The sequence below is a fragment of the Triticum urartu genome, chromosome 1, assembly GCF_003073215.2.
Source record: "Triticum urartu cultivar G1812 chromosome 1, Tu2.1, whole genome shotgun sequence".
Taxonomy (NCBI): domain Eukaryota; kingdom Viridiplantae; phylum Streptophyta; class Magnoliopsida; order Poales; family Poaceae; genus Triticum; species Triticum urartu.
The window spans coordinates 172,126,248-172,148,782 of NC_053022.1; positions in this window are offsets into that span (position 1 = coordinate 172,126,248).

Here is a 22,535-nt window from a genome sequence, read left to right on the forward strand (position 1 = left end):
GTTCTTGTAATAGGAATCACGACTTGCATGTCGATGAGTATGACAACCAGAAGGAGCCATAGGAGTTGTCTTTATTTTTTTGTATGACCCGCGTGTCATTGAGAAACGCCATGTAAATTACTTTACTTTATTGCTAAACGTGTTAGCCATAGTAGTAGAAGTAATAGTTGGCGAGCAACTTCATGGAGACACGATGATGGAGATCATGATGATGGAGATCATGGTGTCATGTCGGTGACAAGATGATCATGGAGCCCCAAGATGGAGATTAAAGGAGCTATATGATATTGGCCATATCATGTCACTATTATTTGATTGCATGTGATGTTTATCATGTTTTTGCATCTTGTTTAGTTAGATCGACGGTAGTAAATAAGATGATCCCTCATTAAAATTTCAAGAAAGTGTTCCCCCTAACTGTGCACCGTTGCGAAGGTTCGTTGTTTCGAAGCACCACGTGATGATCGGGTGTGATAGATTCTAACGTTCGAATACAACGGGTGTTGACGAGCCTAGCATGTACAGACATGGCCTCGGGACACATGCAAAACACTTAGGTTGACTTGACGAGCCTAGCATGTACAGACATGGCCTCGGAACACGAAAGACCGAAAGGTCGAACATGAGTCATATAGAAGATACGATCAACATGAAGATGTTCACCGATGATGACTAGTCTGTCTCACGTGATGATCGGACACGGCCTAGTTGACTCGGATCATGTAATCACTTAGATGACTAGAGGGATGTCTATCTGAGTGGGAGTTCATAAGATGAACTTAATTATCCTGAACATAGTCAAAAGGTCTTCGCAAATTATGTCGTAGCTCGCGCTTCAGTTCTACTGTTTAGATATGTTCCTAGAGAAAATTTAGTTGAAAGATGATAGTAGCAATTATGCGGACTAGGTCCGTAAACTGAGGATTGTCCTCATTGCTTCATAGAAGGCTTATGTCCTTAATGCACCGCTCAGTATGCTGAGCCTCGAATGTCGTCTGTGGATGTTGCGAACATCTGACATACACATTTTGATAACTACGTGATAGTTCAATTAAACGGTTTAGAGTTGAGGTACCGAAGACGTTTTGAAACGTCGCGAAACATATGAGATGTTTCGAGGGCTGAAATTGGGATTTCAGGCTCGTGCCCACGTCAAGAGGTATAAGACCTCCGACGATTTTCTTAGCCTGCAAACTAAGGGAGAAAAGCTCAATTGTTGAGCTTGTGCTCAGATTGTCTGAGTACAACAATCATTTGAATCGAGTGGGAGTTGATCTTCCAGATGAGATAGTGATGTTTCTCCGAAGTCATTACCACCAAGCTGCTAGAGCTTCGTGATGAACTATAATATATCAGGGACATATATGATGATCCTTGAGATATTCGCGACGTTTGACACCACAAAAGTAGAAATCAAGAAGGAGCATCAATTGTTGATGGTTGGTGAAACCACTAGTTTCAAGAAGGGCAAGGGAAAAAAAGGGATACTTCATGAAATGGCAAATCAGCTGCTGCTCTAGTGAAGAAACCCAAGGTTGAACCCAAACCCGAGACTAAGTGCTTCTGTAATAAGGGGAACGGCCACTGGAGCAGAATTACCCTAGATACTTGGTAGATGAGAAGGCTGGCAAGGTCGATAGAAGTATATTGGATATACATTGTGTTAATGTGTACTTTACTAGTACTCCTAGTAGCACCATGGTATTAGATACCGGTTCGGTTGCTAAATGTTAGTAAACTCGAAATAAAAGGCTGTAGAGTAAACGGATACTAGCTAAAGGTGAGCTGGCAATATGTGTTGGAAGTTTTTCCAAGCTTGATGTGATGAAGCATCGCACGCTCCCTCTACCATTGAGATTGGTGTTTGCGTTGAGCATAGACATGATTGGATTATGTCTATCGCAATACGGTTATTCATTTAAGGAGAATAATGGTTACTCTATTTATTTGAATAATACCTTCAATGGTCTTGCACCTAAAATGAATGGTTTATTGAATCTCGATCGTAGTGATACACATGTTCATGCCAAAAGATATAAGATAGTAATGATAGTACCACCTACTTGTGGCACTGCCACGTAAGTCATATCGGTATAAAACTCATGAAGAAGCTCCATGTTGATGGATCTTTGGGCTCACTCGTTTTGAAAAGTTTGAGACATGCGAACCATGTCTATTGGTGTATATGCATGAAGAAACTCCATGCAAATGGACCGTTTGGACTCACTTGATTTTGAATCACTTGAGACATGCAAATCATACCACATGGGCAAGATGACTGAAAGCCTCGTTTTCAGTAAAATGTAACTAGAAAGCAACTTGTTGGAAGTAATACATTTTCATGTGTGCAGTCCAATGAGTGCTAAGGCGTGTAGTGGATATCGTTATGTTCTTACTTCACAGATGATTTGAGTAGATGTTGAGTATATTTACTTGATGAATCACGAGTCTGAATTATTGAAAGGTTCAAGTAATTTCAGGGTGAAGTTGAAAGATTGTCGTGACAAGAGGATAAAATATCTATGATATGATCATAGAGATGAATATCTGAATTACGAGTTTGGCACAGAATTAAGACATTGTGGAAATTGTTTCACAACTAACACAGCCTGGAACACCATAGTGTGATGGTGTGTCCGAACATCATGACTGCACCCTATTGGATATGATGCATACCATGATGTCTCTTATCGAATTACCACGATAGTTTATGGGTTAGGCATTAGAGACAACCACATTCACTTTAAATAGGGCACCACGTAATTCCGATGAGATGACACCGTATGAACTATGGTTTAGAGAAATCTAAGCTGTCATTTCTTAAAAGTTTGGGGCTGCGACGCTTATGTGAAAAAAGTTTCAGGCTGATAAGCTCGAACCCAAAGCGGATAAATGCATCTTCATAGGACACCCAAAACAGTTGGGTATACCTCCTGTCTCAAATCCGAAAGCAATAAGGGATTGTTTCTAGAATCGGGTCCTTTCTCGAGAAAAAAGTTTCTCTCGAAAGAATTGAGTGGGAGGATGGTGGATGTCGGTGTCAAAACCGGCGGATCTCGGGTAGGGGGTCCTGAACTGTGCGTCAAGGCCGGATGGTAACAGGAGACAAGGGACACGATGTCTTTACCCAGGTTCGGGCCCTCTCGATGGAGGTAATACCCTACTCCTGCTTGATTAATATTGATGATATGGGTAGTACAAGAGTAGATCTACCACGATATCAAGGAGGCTAAACCCTAGAAGCTAGCCTATGGTATAATTGTTGTATATGGAGTTGATGTCCTACGGACTACAACCCTCCGGTTTATATAGACACGGATAGGGTTAGGGTTACACAGAGTCGGTTACAATGGTAGGAGATCTTCAATATCCGCATCGCCAAGCTTGCCTTCCATGCCAAGGAAAGTCCCATCCGGACACGGGACGAAGTCTTCAATCTTGTATCTTCATAGTCCTGGAGTCCGGCTGAAGGTATAGTCCAGCTACCCGAACACCCCCTAATCCAGGACTCCCTCAGTAGCCCCTGAACCAGGCTTCAATGACGACGAGTCCGGCGCGCAGATCGGCGCGCAGATTGTCTTCGGCATTGCAAGGCGGGTTCCTCCTCCAAGTCCTTCATAGAAGATTGTAAACACCAAGAGTAGTGTCCGGCTCTGCAAAATAAGTTTCCACATATTGCCATAGAGAGAATAATATTAACACAAATCAAATCTGCTGACATATTCCGCAGTGCGTCATCACACTACGACCAAGTCCTTTACTCGAATCGTTTTTACTTTTCCACCTCAGCACATTTTGCGAGGCGGTTTCCTTGGCACGTCTTGTCAAAGCAGAGATCGTGTACCCCTTTTACGGGATTCTCATCAATACGGACGTGGGTAACCCAACCGTGCCCGTTAGCACGTTTCCTTGATTAAAGACGAGTCCCGAACGGTTACGGGGAGGGCTCTTGGTATTCAACCTCTTATAAAGAGACCAAGGCCTTACTCCTTTTTTCAATCTCAAGCGAGTTCGCCCGTCGCCTCGAGTTCCAACACCCTAGGCTCCAGATTCCAGGCGCTTCGGACCTTCGACGATGTCCGGTTCTGACCTTCAAGGCCAATGGACGCCCTCCTCCGTCACGGAGGAGGACGTACTAAAGTTGAGGGAGGCTAAGTTCCTGACCGGCGAAATTTCGCATAGGTTGCCTGCTCAAGGGCAGGTCATTCCTAGTCCCCAGCCCGGTGAGAGCATGGTGTTCATGTCTCACTTCCTTCGGGGGTTGGGCTTCCCAATGGATCCCTTTGTGAGGGGACTGTTGTTTTATTACGGGCTGGAATTCCATGACTTAGCTCCGGAATCCATCCTCCATATCTCCTCGTTTATTGTCGTGTGTGAAGCGTTCCTCCGTGTTACCCCTCACTTCAGATTATGGCTCAAGACCTTCAAAGTGGAGCCGAAGATGATCAAGGGACGGCACGCAGAGTGCGGAGGCGCTGTTATAAGCAAAAATGCTGATGCTCCATGGCCCGAGGGCTCTTTTCAAGAGGAGCTAGGCTTGTGGCAACGAGAGTGGTTTTATATCACCGCTCCCCGGAGCACCAAGTGGGTGGCGCCTCCTGCCTTTCGCTCGGGTCCCCCACCACGGCTAGCGTCATGGGTCAACAGAGGGTTAGATTGGAGTTTGCCCAAAGACGTGCCCTTGTTACAGGGCCGCATTAAGGATCTCTTGGAAGGAGACCTCAGCCTGGTCAAGGTGACGCAGGTCATGCTGATTCGCCGAATATTGCCCGGCAAACGTCGCTCCCTTCGCCTGTGGGAGTTTAATCCAGAGGGACCGCGAGCTCTCCAGAATTTCATGGGCGCAACGCCCATGGAGATGTATAAACTGTTCTTCGGATCACAAGAGATGTGTCCGGATTTAACCGAGGACGCAGGCCTAAGCTGCAATCGCCTGGATACTCAAGTAAGCAACCTTGTGCCCGGACTTTCTATCCATATAATTGTCATAAACTTGCCCCTAAAAGAGCCGTCCTTTTAAACAGGAGTGGATAGCGAAGGCAAAGCTGATCAGGTGTCTGGCTCCCCTTCCCGAAACCAGGCCGGATCCCGTGCTGGTCAGGATGCTGGAGATAATGCCTTTGGAGGGAAGCAAGGGGGAGGACAAGGAAACTGTGGCCTCCTCGAAGGAGGCTGCTCTGAAGGGAGGAACCAACAATTCCTCTCCTAAGGGGAAGAAGAGAGCCGCCTCTGACGACCCGGAAACCATGGCCTCGAAGCGGGGGGAAAAATCCTCGTCAGAGGGTCCGACGCCGGGGAGTTCCTCGGCCGGACTACGCCCTCAAGGGGATCAGCCCTCCAGCGAGCCGTAAGTAGAGAAAGATTTTCCTTTTGAGGGATGAGGGAAATCCTTGATTTATATCTGAGAAGATTAACCAAAATTTTACCATGTAGCTCGGACCTCAGCCCTTCTCAGCAGAGCTCGTCTTCGGGGGATCTCCTTCTGGAGATGATAGAGAGCGGGACGCCTCCCCCTGCCGTGCCGCCTAGCGAGGCGGGCGACCCTGAGGTGTCGTCGCGGAGGGTTTCTCCGAATCCGGCAGGGGCGGAAGATAGCTATGTGCCCCCCCCCCCCCCCCCCGCCCCCCCCCCCCCCCGAGGTTCTCCACGTCCGGCCTTCGAAAGAGGTCGTGGGACAAGTCCGGCACCGTCTGGTGCTTGGCCGGAGGAGCTAAAGATTCTGCTGGGGCGAGCTTCTATCTTGGAGGAGCACCGTGCATTGATGGGCATGGTGATTGGAAGGATCTCATCCGCAGAGAGCGGATTGCATGAGGCCGTCAAAAGTTTACTGTTGGGTTTTGAGGTACATTAGATAATGTACACTTTTGTCAGTTGCGCATGAATAAGATGCGCCCGGTGTAGATAGTAGCCCCTGAGACTCTACGCATCGTCAAGAAATGATGGCACGCGGAGGATCATAATCCCAGGTCTAAGATATCGCCTTTGAATGTAGGCGGCAGGGTGTCCGGAATCGAGCCGAACTGATGATTTTGCCGGACTAAAGCGGCAACTGGACGTGGCAGATGCCGACATTGCGCTTATCAACAAGCGGCTTGATGAGGCTCAAGGTATGTAATTCCTCGGGCGGCATCAGGTAAGAAGAGTTTTATGCCGGTGTCTTACGATGTGTGTGCTTGACGCAGATGGTGCGGCCGCCGTGGAGAGTCTTAGGGTAGAACTTGCCCGAGCTAAAGAACAAGCCAGAGAAAGTGATGCGGGTGCCAAGAAAGCCCTTGAAGAGCTGAGAGCCGAACAGGCTGCTCATTGCCGAAGCAAGGAAGAGATGGCCGAGATGGCCGAAAAGTTAAAGAGTGCTGCAGACCGTTGCAGACTTCTTGAGAAAGAAGACCAGGCGAAACAGACGGACTTAGAGAAGGCCGTTGCCAATGCCAAGGACGCACGCTCTGCGATGAGAGCTGTGAAGGAGGAGCTGCGTCAGGCCGAACAGATTGCGGCTGGAAAGCCCTTTATGCTGCGAAGGAAATTTTGCGATCCGAAGTTTGCTCCGTTGGACCGGATGTGGAGTGTGGAGGATACCTATCTGGATTTGGCAGCGAGTGCTGCTGATGCGACCGAACACTTTCGAGATCAGAAAGATCGCGAAGTGGAAAAGCTTTTCTGGTCACAGTTTCACAATCCAGAGCGTCCACTGGCAGTGGACGATCGTTTGGCTCAATGGGTCGAACTGAATAGGTTGTCCGGACTCGCCATGAAGTACGTCATGGGTCATCTGTGGCCGGGAAGATCGGAGCCGAAGAGTTATTTCAGCTTGGTGCAGCAATTCCTTGACGCGGTGCCGCGTATTAATGCAATGAAGAGGTCAGCATGCATAGAGGGCACAAGGATGGCTCTTGCCCGTGTCAAGACATACTGGGCAGAGATGGAGACCATCGTTGTTGCGTCCCGAGATTCAGACAAAAGCCGAGTACCCTCCGAGCACTATTTTCAGGAAGTCCTTGAAGGCGCTCATGTAATAGAGACGCAATGCTCGAAAGATGCTATGTTATGATAGCATATGTAATTATAAAGTAATATTTTGATAAACTGTAGTGGCCTTTTTATACTTGTGCCTTCAAGTATTGGGAACACCTCCTGTGCGGCCGTTTTAAGATATATATATACAAAATCTGAAAGATGGCAGTCGTTGGCTTCAGCCCCCATGCACATAGTGCGGGGGTGCTCGCAGAAGACGCATTTTCACACTTAACCCAACGTATTGGTCCTACAAAGTAGGTGATAGCGCAGCGGGCCAGGCAACCGGACTATAATGCTTTAACACTTTCACTTAGCCATAGGAGCTTGACAGTGAGACTATTTAGGTAGCCCCTTGGTGGCGACTGCGCTCGCCCGAGTTCGGGGCGCGTATGTGCCTGACCGGGAAGCGGCCCTTCCTTAAAGCGGAGGAATCCGATAGATTCCGATAGGTCATCGAGTGGCTGACCAGTCTCACGCTACATCATGACAGTCAGTTTTTGGCTTTCTCTACTGAGGTGCTCGCCCGGCTGAACCGGGGCACAATCGCAGTAGTTCTCCTGGTGCTACCTTAGCCGATAGAGCGGAACGTAAGGTAGCCGAACTCAGGAGCCAGGCAACCCAACATTTGACCAAAGACATGATTCGGAGCTGATGCATATAATGCCAAAACTCGCGACGCCGAACACTCCCTAAGGTGTTCGGTCTTTATGAGTGCGGGCGAAACAACACTCTTTATTAAAAAAGCCCCTAGTGTCCAGGTACGTGCAAAAATTCTGACGTGGCCACATGCCAAGACGCCAGCCTCCTCCTTTGGTTATATCATAAAAAACCAGGGGATGTGTAGCAACAAGAGACAGTAAAAAAGGTTTACGCAGGGTCTTAATCTAAAAAGAATCCTTTAGGACGGGTCCCTACTGCACGTCTGCGCCAGTGTCTCCGTTGTGCCGTATCCTGGACGGGCGCCGCACGACGTTCATCTGTAAAAGAGAGGAACTGAGTTGAAAACGTGTCGTGCCGAACAAAAGTTTAAAATAAACAAAGTATAAAATATATAAAATTGAGCTTTATTATCTCTTATTGTATATGCATGGAGCCCCTGGTGGGGGTATATGGCCACTAAGCCTGCATCAATGATGATTTTGTCCCGAACTCGTCTATCCGCGTTGGTGGTCTTTAATGACCTATTTCGAAGTTTTTTGGCCGGTGAGGCCATTTTACTGTGGGGCTGTCAAAGCGGCCGCACAGTCCTCCGCTTGGGGAGGCGCACTTTAGTGCTTCCCCTTCAAAGAGATGATGCCTCGTGGACCGGACATCTTAAGCGTGAGAGATGCATAATGCGGTATTGCGTTAAAGCGGGCGAAAGCTTCGCGTCCCAGTAGTGCTTGATAGCGACTTGAGAACGGGACGATATGGAAGGTCAGCTTTTCGTGGCGGAAGTTATCGGCAGAGCCGAATATAACTTCGAGCCGGAGAAAACCCATACAATGTGTGTCCGGTCCAGGTGTTACCCCTTGAAAGGAGGTTTTGCTGTGGCGGATTCTTGCTGGGTTTATCCCCATGTGATGGATTGTATTGTGATATATTAGGTTTAGTCCACTGCCGCCGTCCATAAGGACATTTGAAAACCGGAGTCCGCCAATTATTGGATCGAGTATCAAGGCAGTCCAGCCTGCATTCTTGATATTTCTAGAATAATCTAGCTGATCGAAGATGATTGGTTTTGACAACCAGTGGCGGGACCCTTTGGGATAGGTCGTGTGGTGCGTACCTTTATGGGCGCCGCACGTTTTGTTATGTGAAGTAAGTTCACTGTTTTTACTTCTTGTGGGAAGTTCTTTTGTTTCCTGGTGCTCTGCTTTTGGGGTTCGTCCTCGTCTTCACTTGGTGTGTCGAGCCCCTTGTGTTCGGCATTGAGTCTGCCAGATTGTTTGAAAACCCAACAATCTCTGTGGGTATGGTTAGCAGGCTTCCCGGGAGTACTGTGTATCTGACATATCCTGTCCAGGATTTTATTTAAGTTGGATGGATCGTCCCTGTTATCCTGGAGGGGTGGTTTTGTCTGATTTTGTCGTGAACCTTTGAATCCGGCATTGACTGGCGTGCTCTTCGGACTTTTTTCCTTAGTCCGGCGACGGTCCTTGTTGCGTCGCAGTTTTCTGTTTCCATGTTGTCGATGTCTCCGGAGTCGAAGTTGAGCACGTCATTTAAATTGTCGACAGTGGCTACCAAGTGGGTGGTGGGTGGGCTTTGAATTTCTTCATCGTCCGTATCCCATCCTCGCTGACCGCAGTTCGGCCAGGGCTCTCCTGATAAAGAGAGAGACTTGAGAGAATTCAGGATATCGCCAAAAGGCGAGTGCTGAAAGATGTCCGCGGCGGTGAACACCATTATTGGCGCCCAATCGGATTCGATCGGCAGGGGCGCGGGGGGTTCGGAGTCCGGAGAGGAGTCCGGATCCTCGGAGTCGTGAGTCACGCGGAGTGTGGGGCCGGAGTTCGGCTCGATCGCCTTTGAGATCACAGCCCCCGAGGTGGCGTGCAACCGCTCATCCTCGATTGACACAACTGGCTCCGAATTAAGGGTTAGAGCTGGTGCGTTTGCGGCCTCCAGGATACTGTTCGGTGACAGAGCTAGATCATGCCCCGCGAGACAGTGCGGCGCGCTTGGTTGTGGCTCGAATCCGTCGAAGATCAAATCTCCGCGGATGTCTGCCATGTAATTTATGCTTCCAAACCTGACTTGATGGCCAGGGGCGTAGCTTTCGATCTGCTCCAGGTGGCCAAGCGAATTGGCCCGCAGTGCGAAGCCGCCGAAGACGAAGATCTGTCCGGGGAGAAAAGTCTCACCCTGGACCGCATCGTTGTTGATGATCAAAGGAGCCATCGGGCCTAAAGGCGACGACACAGAGGAACTCTCAATGAAAGCACCAATGTCGGTGTCAAAACCGGCGGATCTCAGGTAGGGGGTCCCGAACTGTGCGTCAAGGCCGGATGGTAACAGGAGACAAGGGACACGATGTTTTTACCCAGGTTCGGGCCCTCTCGATGGAGGTAATACCCTACTCCTGCTTTATTAATATTGATGATATGGGTAGTACAAGAGTAGATCTACCATGAGATCAAGGAGGCTAAACCCTAGAAGCTAGCCTATGGTATAATTGTTGTATATGGAGTTGCTGTCCTACGGACTACAACCCTCCGGTTTATATAGACACCGGATAGGGTTAGGGTTACACAGAGTCGGTTACAATGGTAGGAGATCTTGAATATCCGCATGGCCAAGCTTGCCTTCCACGCCAAGGAAAGTCCCATCCGGACACGGGACGAAGTCTTCAATCTTGTATCTTCATAGTCCTGGAGTCCGGCTGAAGGTATAGTCCGGCTACCCGAGCACGCCCTAATCCAGGACTCCCTCAGTGGAGACTTGATGAGGTTATTGAACCGTCTCTTCAACTAGTGTGTGGCAGGGCACAGGGAGTTGTTCCTGTGGCACCTACACCAATTGAAGTGGAAGCTTATGATAGTGATCATGAAACTTTAGATCAAGTCACTACCAAACCTCGTGGGATGACAAGGATGCGTACTACTTCAGAGTGGTACGTAATCCTGTCTTGGAAGTCATGTTGCTAGACAACAATGAACCTACGAGCTATGGAGAAGCGATGGTGGGCCTGGATTCCAAAATGGCTCGAGGCCATATAATCCGAGAGAGGATCCATATATGAAAACAAAGTGTAGACTTTGGAAGAACTACTTGATGGTCGTAAGGCTGTTAGGTACATATGGATTTTAAAAGGAAGACGGACAATGATGGTAAGTATCACCATTAAGAAAGCTCGACTTGTCGTTAAGATGTTTTCCGACAAGTTCAAGGAGTTGACTACGATGAGACTTTCTCACTCGTAGCGATGCTAAGAGTCTGTTGGAATTATATTAGCGATTACTGCATTATTTATGAAATCTTGCAGATAGGATGTCAAAACATTGTTTCCTCGACGATTTTCTTGAGGAAAGGTTGTATGTGATACAACCAGAAGGTTTTGTCAATCCTGAAAGATGCTAATAAGTATGCAAAGCTCCAGCAATCCTTCTAAGGACTGGAGTAAGCATCTCGGAGTTGGAATGTATGCTTTGATGAGATGATCAAAGATTTTGGGTGTATACAAAGTTTATGAGAAACTTGTATTTCCAAAGAAGTGAGTGGGAGCACTATAGAATTTCTGATGAATATATGTTGTTGACATATTGTTGATCAGAAATGACGTAGAATTTCTGGAAAGCATATAGGGTTATTTGGAAAGTGTTTTTCAATGAAAGCCTGGATTAAGCTACTTGAACATTGAGCATCAAGATCTATAAGGATAGATCAAAACGCTTAATGGTACTTTCAAATGAGCAGATACCTTGACATGATCTTGAAGGTGTTCAAGATGGATCGGTCAAAGAAGGAGTTCTTGCCTGAGTTGTAAGGTATGAAGTTAAGACTTAAAGCTCGACCACGGCAGAAGAAAGAGGAAGGACGAAGGTCGTCCCCTATGCTTTTGTCATAGGCTCTATACGGTATGCCATGCTGAGTACCGCACCTGATGTGTGCCTTGCCACATATCTGGCAAGAGGGTACAAAGGTAATCTAGGAGTAGATCACCAGATAGCAGTCTAAATTATCCTTAGAGGAATAAGGATATGTTTCTCGGTTATGGAGGTGATAAAGAGTTCGACGTAAAGAGTTACGTCGATGCAAGCTTAACACCTATCCGGATAGCTCTGAGTAGAGATACCGGATACGTATAATGGAGCAACAGTTTAGAATAGCTCCAAGTAGAACAGTTATTTGAAATGGCTCCAAATGTAGCATAGTAGTTGCATCTACAAGATGACATAGAAATTTGCGAAGTACATACAGATCTGAATGTTGCAGACCCGTTGACTGAAACCTCTCTCACAAGCATAACATGATCAAACCCAGAACTCTTTGGGTGTTAGTCACATGGGGATGTGACCTTGAGTGTTAATCACATATCGATGTCAACTGGATTATTGACTCCAGTGCAAGTGGGAGACTGTTGGAAATATGCCCCAGAGGCAATAATAAATTGGTTATTATTATATTTCCTTGTTCATGATAATCATTTATTATCCATGCTAGAATTGTATTGATAGGAAACTCAGATACATGTGTGGATACATAGACAACACCATGTCCCTAGTAAGCCTCTAGTTGACTAGCTCGTTGATCAATAGATGGTTACGGTTTCCTGACCATGGACATTGGATGTCGTTGATAACGGGATCACATCATTAGGAGAATGATGTGATGGACAAGACCCAATCCTAAGCCTAGCACAAGATCATGTAGTTCGTATGCTAAAGCTTTTCTAATGTCAAGTATCATTTCCTTAGACCATGAGATTGTGCAACTCCTAGATACCTTAGGAGTGCTTTGGGTGTGCCAAACGTCACAACGTAACTGGGTGGCTATAAAGGTACACTACAGGTATCTCCGAAAGTGTCTGTTGGGTTGGCACGAATCGAGACTGGGATTTGTCACTCCGTGTAAACGGAGAGGTATCTCTGGGCCCACTCAGTAGGACATCATCATAATGTGCACAATGTGATCAATTAGTTGATCATGGTATGATGTGTTACGGAACGAGTAAAGAGACTTGCCGGTAACGAGATTGAACAAGGTATCGGGATACCGACGATCGAATCTCGGGCAAGTATCGTACCGATAGACAAAGGGAATTGTATACGGGATTGATTAAGTCCTTGACATCGTGGTTCATCCGATGAGATCATCGTGGAGCATGTGGGAGCCAGCATGGGTATCCAGATCCTGTTGTTGCTTATTGACCGGAGAGTTGTCTCGGCCATGTCTGCATGACTCCCGAACCCGTAGGGTCTACACACTTAAGGTTCGATGACGCTAGGGTTATAGGGAAAGTATGTACGCGGTTACCGAATGTTGTTCGGAGTCCCGGATGAGATCCCGGACGTCACGAGGAGTTCCGGAATGGTCCGGAGGTAAAGATTGATATATAGGAAGTATGGTTTTGGCCACCGGAAGTGTTCCGGGCATCACCGGTAGTGTACCGGGACCACCGGAGGGGTCCGGGGGTCCACCAGGTGGGGCCACCAGCCCCGGAGGCCTACATGGGCCAATAGTGGGAAGGGACCAGCCCCTAGGTGGGCTAGGGCGCCTCCCACCAAGGCCCAAGGCGCCTCCAAGAGGGGAAGGGGGCAAACCCTAGGCTCAGATGGGCATAAGGCCCACCTAGTGGTGCGCCCCCCTCTCTCCCCTCTTGGCCGCCCCCTAGATGGGATCTAGGGCTGGCCACCACCCCTAGGGAGGGAAACCTAGGTGGGGGCGCAGCCCCTCCCCTCCCCCTATATATACTTGAGGTTTGGGGCTGCCCAACACATGTGATTCAATCTCCCTGTTGGTGCAGCCCTACCCCTCTTCCTCCTCGTCTCTCGTAGTGCTTGGCGAAGCCCTGCTGGAGTCCCGCGCTCCTCCACCACCACCACGCCATCGTGTTGCTGCTGGATGGAGTCTTCCCCAACCTCTCCTTCTCCCCTTGCTGGATCAAGGCGTAGGAGATGTCACCGGGCTGTACGTGTGTTGAACACGGAGGTGCCGTCCGTTCGGCACTAGGATCATCGGTGATTTGGATCACGACGAGTATGACTCCATCAACCCTGTTCACTTGAACGCTTCTGCTTAGCGATCTACAAGGGTATGTAGATGCACTCTCCTTCCCTCGTTGCTAGATTACTCCATAGATTGATCTTGGTGATGCGTAGAAAATTTTGAATTTCTGCTACGTTCCCCAGCACTTGCAGCTTGAATTCTTAGTGTTCTAAGTAGTTTGAATGCTTGTTATGGCCTCTATGTATCCCTATGAGTAGTTGCTATTAGTTTTGTGAAGTTTTGTTGGAAAAATTTTGTGGACTAAAAATTCAGATTTTTGTTCATAGGAAAAACTATATGCGGACATGAATATCTTCAGGAAATATGGCTCAAGGAAGAACTCCAAGGGTGTTATTGGGGAGTCTTCTGACAATGATCTCCACCCTCGGAGGTTGGCGGAGGTACGGCTGTGCGAATGGACGCACATCCCGTTCCTGCAAGAAGCTGGAATTCATGAGGAGTTCATACAATTCATTGCCAATGCCGGTCTCACCGACTTCATCACAGATGAGTGTGACCAGCACCAAATCCTCACAAATTTGTTTGTTCAGAGCTTTACTTTCTTGCCTAGAAATAATCCTCCTGAAGTGAGCTTTGATTTATATGCTAAAAACCATCAGATACCACTTATTGAGTTTGGTGACATATGCATGATCCCTTCTGACGGGAGCTTGGCCGAGCCTAGGCCGGCTGAGTTTGAGGATTTTTGTCGCACTCTGACAGTGGGTGATGAGAGGAGAGTGTCAGCCATCACTGCCGGTGGTTTACATTTTCCTGTTGTTCGTTACTTTGCATATTTCATTACCAAATGCTTGCTTGCTAGGGAGAAGGTGGGTGCACTTAGTTCACTAGACCTTGCTATTTTACGTCGTGCCGTTGAGGGTGACAACACGTATAGCTTGGGAGCTATCGTGGCTCGTCGCCTGCACCTTAATAAATCTCAGGGAAAAATACATGGTGGGATTTATGCTACTCGTTTGGCGGCTCACTTCGCGGTTGAGATACGCCCTCATGATTACCCTCTGACCAAGGTGTACCTAAATCGTGCAGCCATGGATCACCATCACTTTCTTGCACATGATCGTCCTGACATTGCCATACCTTATAACTTGCTCTATAACATTGACACTCGTGATGTTATCCCCTTGCTTGCACCTGGTTTGTTTGATTCTGTTGCCAGGGGTGGATACCGGATTATGCCTGCAGACATCCTCGCCTACTGGAACGCTCATGCTGCTGCAGAGGCTGCACAGGCACCTCCACAGTGGGATCACTGGATACCCGCTCCTCAGGATCCATACTACCCTCCAGGCTACTGATTCACTGCCAAGTTAGGCCAAAAGCCTATGCTTGGGGGAGTACGTGTTTCTCACCGACATTATATTCATGTTCACATATCATTCTATATGTCGGTGTTCACACTTTTTCATTGTATCATCCATGCTTAGATTTATTTTTCTTGCTTTCTTCTTGTGTGTTTGAAAAACTTTAGAAAACCAAAAAATTTAGTTGTAGTAATTTACTTTCTATGCATGCTTAGTAGTAGCACTAAAAAGAAAATCCAAAAAGATTTCCTTGTTCTTCTTTTGCTTGTTGGGAGCTTTCCCATGTAAATAGTTTTTCTCGTTTTTGCTTTTCCCTTTTATTTGCTTGCTTAAGAAAACCAAAAAGTCCAAAAATATTTCAGTGTGTTTCTCTGAATTTCTATTCCTTTTTATTTGAGTTGTACTAAGGAGAAGACCATGATGAAAATGTTGAGTGGCTCTCATATGAATAATTGTTGAACTAATAAAGAGCCCATTTTACCTTGTCTTCTCCTGTTGAATAAAATGTTTGCAGATTCCAGCTTAGTCCATGGCACTCTTGCACTATTATTATTTTCATATCATTTGGTCGTGCAAGTGAAAGGCAATAATGACGATATTCAATGAGCTGGCCATGGCAAAGAGAACCTAGCATGAAATCGACTTGTCTTGTCTGTGTAAATATGTTTAACCTAGTGCCCATGATTCAGCCCATTATGATTAAGCATGTTTGCAATGGCAATTAGAGATTATAGTTTCTCATGCCATGCATAATTAGCTGGGAGTGGATAATGATTTATCTTGGATATAAACATAGCATTAAAATGATTGTGATGTAGTATGATGATATGGTATCCTCCTCTAAATATTCGAGTGGCTTGACTTGGTACATGTTCATGCATGTAGTTGAATCAAACCCAACATAGCCTCTATAATGTTTATGTTCATGGTGTTCATATCCTACTCATGCTAGTGCCTAATGTTACTTATGCATCATGCCTGGTTATGATCGTTGTTGCTCTCTAGCTAGCCGCTTCCCAGTCTTAAATTGCTAGCCTTCGCCTGTACTAAGTGGGGATTCTACTTGTGCATCAAAAACCTCTAACCCAAAGTTATTCCAGATGAGTCCACCATACCTACCTATATACGGTATTACCCTGCCATCCTAAGTAAATTTGCAAGTGCCACCTCTAAAAACTTCTAAAAAAATTATCCGTTTTGTGTGTCTGGATCGTTCATGGAACGACAGGAGGTGGTCAATATCTTCCGTGCTAAGCATGTTATCCTCAGGTCGAGTGTTTATTCACACGCCATCGAACGAGGAAATGGGCGGTAATAGGGGTGCTGTAACGCCCCGAGACCGATGTGCCAGGTGTCTTTAAGTTATTCGCTATTGTTGCCATGTCATTTGCTTGCGTGTTGCATCTTATCATGTCATCATGTGCATTGCATCATCATGTTTTAAAACTTGCATCCGCCCCGGTCTCCTCGTCCTCTCTGTTGTCCGTTCTGAGCCGAACCACACTTGCACACTCCCGCGACATGTCCGAAATATTATTTTATAAGTGGCCGGAAATGTTCTTGGAATGGGATGAAAGTTGGCATGCGGTGTTGTTTTGTTGTCAGTAGGCCGCCTGCCAAGTTTCATCATGTTCAGAGTCCGTTTGATGCCCCAACGAATAACTATAGCAGCAGTATAGCCGGTCTTTTCGTCGGACGTTTTCGGTCTCCGGAAACAGTCGTCGGGTCTCTCTCTTCTCTTCTCTCAGCCCAAGGCTTTCTGCACGGCCCACTACCTAACCGCCAGGCCCTACCTAACCTCTCTCGTCAGCCCGCGGCCACCCTCGCGTGCGTCCGAAAAGTTGTCCTGGACCCGACCCGAGCAGTCGCCACTGTTGTTTCCGGATCATCCCCAAACGTCTACAAAACATCATCGTTTTCTTCTTTGACTCTCCTAACCTAATTTTGTCGGCCGTCCGATTTCAATCGTAGGGACAAGATAGCCCTACCCTAATCCCTACCTTTTAAAACAGTCTAACCCACATGGTACTTATAGCAGATGAATCCCTACCCTTTTTGACAAACCCTAGACCATTTCCCTCTGTTTCAGTGCGCCGCCGCCACTCCGTTTTTCCTCGGGATCCCTCCCGATCCAGCCGACCCTGTCAAACTCCATCGTTTTCCAGCAAGAACCAACCATCTCCTCCCCATGATCCACCAAATCCCCAACCTCGCAAGCCCCCTCGATCCTCTCCCGAGCAGGTGCTCGCCCGGAGTCCCGCGCCCGCGTCCGGCAGAGGTCTGAGTTGTCAGACCAGCAGATGAGCTCCATTCCCCATTGCGCCTTTCTCCTCTCCTCTTCCTTCCTTCCTCCTCCCTCTCTCTCATTCCCAATCCTTCCTTCTCTGTCTCAGGTACCCTAGAGCCGCCATGGAAGCCCCTACCACTGGACCTGTCCCTGCCTCGTCGGAGAGAACCTCACCGTCGCCGCGCCCGTTCCCGACCTCGACGACCACCTGCAGCCTCGCCGGGTTCGTCCCCGCAAGTCCTGCCGCCTTGCTTCGTCCTCTCTGTCATCCCGCCATGGAGCAGCACCGAGCTCGAGAGGATCCCCGTTCGCGCCGGATCCGCCGCGCCCGCGGGTCCCCTGCCTGTGCATCGCGCCTCTGGTCGGCCTTCCGCTCGTCGCCATGACCGCACAGGTTCAAGCTCCGCCGCCGGTTGCCGTTCATCACGCCGTCCCACGCGCCAACTGCCGGGAACCGGTTCCTCATCGTCAAGACCTCTTGGATCCGCGCCTCCATCCGTTCCTTGCACTGCCTCGTTGCCGGAGTAGAAGCCCCATCCGTCGTCGTTGCCTGCCTGCGACCTCTGCCTTGACCCGCCCCTGTTTCGTCCGAGGAGGAGGACAAGCCCGTTTTCGTCCAGTCGCATTGACCACACCCCTGCTTCGCCTCTTTCGCAGCGCCTCCTAGGCCCAGCTGCAACCTCCGCCAGCCCAAGCCGGCCTGCGGCACCGAACCAAGCCGGCCCATCTACTCCTCTCCTTCAACCCAGCGCTCTCGCAGCCTGCAGCCAGCTCCAGCGACTGGGCCGAGGCCCATGGTGAGCTCCCCAGTGCCCACCAGATTTCAGCCTGCATCTTCTTTTTCCGTTCTGGTGATTTTAACATTATCCAGATACTACCCAGTTTTGCAAAGAACCCCCTAGACATCATGCATTTTATAACTCTTGAACCGTGCATCGGATTAAAATGATCTAAACCTGTAACTTGCTTAGTTTTTCATCTAGTTTAATAATATGCAACTTCCATCTATGTTTAAAATGATGTTTGATTAAATTTGCTCCTATGTCATGCTAAAATGCTTTATTTCATAACTAAATAACCGTAACTCGGTTTGTAACAAACTTTATATGTAAATGGGGTAGAATTTTGTCTAGTTTAACATGGTGGCTTCACTTTGCATGCTTAACAACTCTAAAATTATGTTTAGGGCAGATCAGTACCAAACCTAATATATGCATATGAGGGTTTTCCGGACTTGTTTGTTTTGTTGTTCCGGCCTCATTTAAACTTGCCTAGATTAGATAGTTTCATCATGCTTCACCTCTTGCCATGCTAACAACATTTAATCTTGTTGGGTACATAAACGAGAGAGAACTAAATAAGTCATGTGGTGTTTTCTTCAATAGACAACTCTGTTGCATATTGAGCTCCACTTAATTTGTAGGATTGCTTGTGCACTTTGCCATGCCATGCCTCATTAAACCGGACATGCATCATACTTGGTTATGCATCATGCCATGTCTATGTGGTGGTTGTTTACTATGTTATTTGCTTTCTTTCCGATGTATTTCTTCTCGGTAATCCGGTAACGTCACGTTTGTGAGGATTCGTTCAACTACGTCTGTTTGTCTTCTTCATGGACTCGTTCTTCTTCCTTGCGGGATTTCAGGCAAGATGAGCATACCCTCAAAATCACTTCTATCTATGCTTGCTAGTTGCTCGCTCTTTTGCTATGCCTATGCTGCGATACCTACCACTTGCTTATCATGCCTCCCATATTGTTGAGCCAAGCCTCTAACCCACCTTGCCCTAGCAAACCGTTGTTTGGCTATGTTACCGCTTTGCTCAGCCCCTCTTATAGCATTGTTAGTTGCAGGTGAAGTTTGAAGTTTGTTCCTTGTTGGAACATGGAGATGTTGTTCCTTGTAGGAACATGTTTACTTGTTGGGATATCACAATATATCTTATTTAATTAATGCATCTATATACTTGGTAAAGGGTGGAAGGCTCGGCCTTATGCCTGGTGTTTTGTTCCACTCTTGCCGCCCTAGTTTTCGTCATATCAGTGTTATGTTCCCGAATTTTGCATTCCTTACGCGGTTGGGTAATAATGGGAACCCCTTGACAAATCGCCTTGAATAAAACTCTTCCAGCAATGCCCAACCTTGGTTTTACCATTCACCAGCTAGCCTCCTTTTCCCTTGGGTTCCGCGGACTCAAGGGTCATCTTTATTTAAACCCCCCTGGGCCAGTGCTCCTCTGAGTGTTGGTCCAAACTAGAGCCCTGTGCAGCGCCCCCTCGGGGAAACTCGAGGTTTGGTTTTAGTTGTACGGATTGCTCATCTGAGTGTGCCCTGAGAACGAGATATGTGCAGCTCCTATTGGGATTTGTTGGCACATTCGGGCGGTGTTGCTGGATTTGTTTTAACTTGTCGAAGTTGTCTTGTAGAACCGGGATGCCGAGTCTGATCGGAACGTCTCGGGAGAAGGTATATCCTTCGTTGACCGTGAGAGCTTGTGATGGGCTAAGTTGGGACACCCCTGCAGGGATTTGAACTTTCGAAAGCCGTGCCCGTGGTTATGGGCATATGGAAATTTGTTAATATCCGGTTGTAGAAAACCTGAAGTTGACCTTAATTAAAATACATCAACCGCGTGTGTTACCGTGATGGTCTCTTCTCGGCGGGGTCCGGGAAGTGAACACAATGTTGGAGTTATGTTTGACGTAGGTTGTTATAGGATCACTTCTTGATCATATTTTCTCGAACGTGCTTTGCCTTCTCTTCTCGCTCTCATTTGCGTAAGGTAGCCACCATATATGCTAGTCACTTGCTGCAGCTCCACCTCATACCTTTACCTTACCCATAAGCTTAAATAGTCTTGATCACGAGGGTGTGAGATTGCTGAGTCCCCGTGACTCACAGATACTTCCAAAACCAGTTTGCAGGTGCCGATGTTACCGAGCAGGAGACGCAACCAAGCTCAAGGAGGAGCTCGATGAAGATCTTGTCCTTTGTGTTGTTTCGTTCTAGTTGATCAGTAGTGGAGCCCAGTCGGGACGATCGGGGATCTGTGTAGCATTTGGGGTAGTCTTCTTTTATTTTGGTTCCGTAGTCGGACCTTGATTGTATCTGGTTGATGTAATGCTTTAATTCATGTATTGTGTGAAGTGGCGATTGTAAGCCAACTATGTATCTCTTTCCCTTATTTATTACATGGGATGTGTGAAGATTACCTCACTTGCGACATTGCTTTCAATGCGGTTATGCCTCTAAGTCGTGCTTCGACACGTGGGAGATATAGCCGCATCGAGGGCGTTACAAGTTGGTATCAGAGCCTTCCCCGACCTTAGGAGCCCCCTGCTTGATCGAATAGCTGGCGTTGTTGAGTCTAGAAAAATGTTTTGAGTCATTTAGGAATTATATATATCAGAGACTTTACGAATTCTTTTACTCCCCAGTCCCTTGATCACTCTGGTAAGGCATCCTGACGTAGAGTTTTGACTCTTCTCTTCTCAAATTTCACTAAAAAATTTAGGATCACGCAGGTATCTTAGAATCGTTCCGATGGTTTTGTGACGAGAACATTATTCTTGGTGCCTCCTGTCATTTAGGGGTTGTGGCAGTATCCCGGGGAGTTGAGCTCCGAGGTGTTGTCGTCACAATTTTATCGCTGCAGTTCTGGAATACCTGAGTTTAGTTCGCCGACATCGAAAATCTCTTTTATGCAGTTGTTGGTGAGATAACCTCGACGCCACCCAGTACTGGGGCGGGAGTTCGGGAGTATTGCCATAACTTGTATAACGGATGCTTTTCGAAGGTTGAGGTAGACGATTTCTGAAGGTTTCTTGGTTATGTGTTGAAGGATGGATACAGCTGGATGTAGGATTTGCTAGTTTTGGGTGAGATATTATGCTTCCCCTGTATCCCCAACACCCGATTGCATAACCGGAAAATTTCGGGAGTTTATAAGTGGGAAATCAAGTAGCTCTTAGGATATCTTTCCGACAGATGTATGATATGAAATTGGGGTTCGACGTCTAGTGGTCCGCCTATTCACGGTCGGTTTTACAGTGGTCTCGTTGTGTCTTAAAGAGTCCTTGGCTATGCCCACTCGGGGACGCTTCGTATGTCATGTGCACTGCCTTGTACATGATGGTGCTGTACGATCGAGCCCGTGTAGGCCCCACCACGAAAACTTCGGACAAAATCTCTATCATATGTTTGTTCCGGCTTATTCTGCAAGCCAATCCTTTGTTTTGTTTTGAGTTGTGGTATTCGAGTTGCTTCGAAGTCAAATATTGATTCCATACCTTTCCTAAGTGGTGTTCTCACATTTCTATGTGAATGCAAATCCTTCATGACAATCGAGATTGTCATGTTAATTCTTTTTCAACCGGTGTGTTTTCTCTTCAAGTGAAGCCGATCATTTCAACATCCGCAAGATCAAGTATCAGTTTCTTCTGAACGGTGTTTGTTTCATCCGTCTCCAAGTTGCCTTTGTTTTCCCGCCCACCCACCCTTTTTCTTCAAGGACTCGGATATCTTAATCAAGTATCCATCTTATTGATGCGAGGCCTCTTCATTCCTTTTCCGTCAATGTTCTTACCCGGTGGTTTCCATGAAGATGTTCTACTATCTCATCATTATTCATTCTTTTTTCTTCTCCGGTGGATCCAATTCAAACTTCGTTGATCATATTCTTTCCTCGTTTCAAATACTTTCTCTTGCCGGTGCTCCTCACATTCATCCACTTCTCTCTATTCAATTGTTCCGGAGTGCTGAAGATATCTCGAAGATTCGTGTTTCCACTCTGCATTTGTTCAGGCTCTTTCGAGGATGTTCCCTCATTCAAGTCTTTTAATTCAACCGGTGATTTCTCTCTTTTGAATCGTTCTACGATGTTTTCTTTGAGTGGGCCCTAACCCACAGGTCTTTTCCCAGGATCTTACCTGACTCTTCTTATTTTCCCGGAGCTATCCTAAATTCTTGTCAAAGTTTGACGTAAGAATGAACTGTCATCAGTCAAATGTCATTATCCAAGATCTGTCAAATTCTTTTCATCGTTGGTTCAACCTTTCCAATCTTAATTCTGGAGTGCCTCTACAATTTTTGGTGGTGCTTCTCATCGTCATTATCAACATTTGAAGACCGAAGAAATGTTTCCTCTATATCTTATCCGTTCTCTCAAAGATTCGTGACTCTAGCTTCTTGCCATCCTCTCATAATTATTTTTCGATT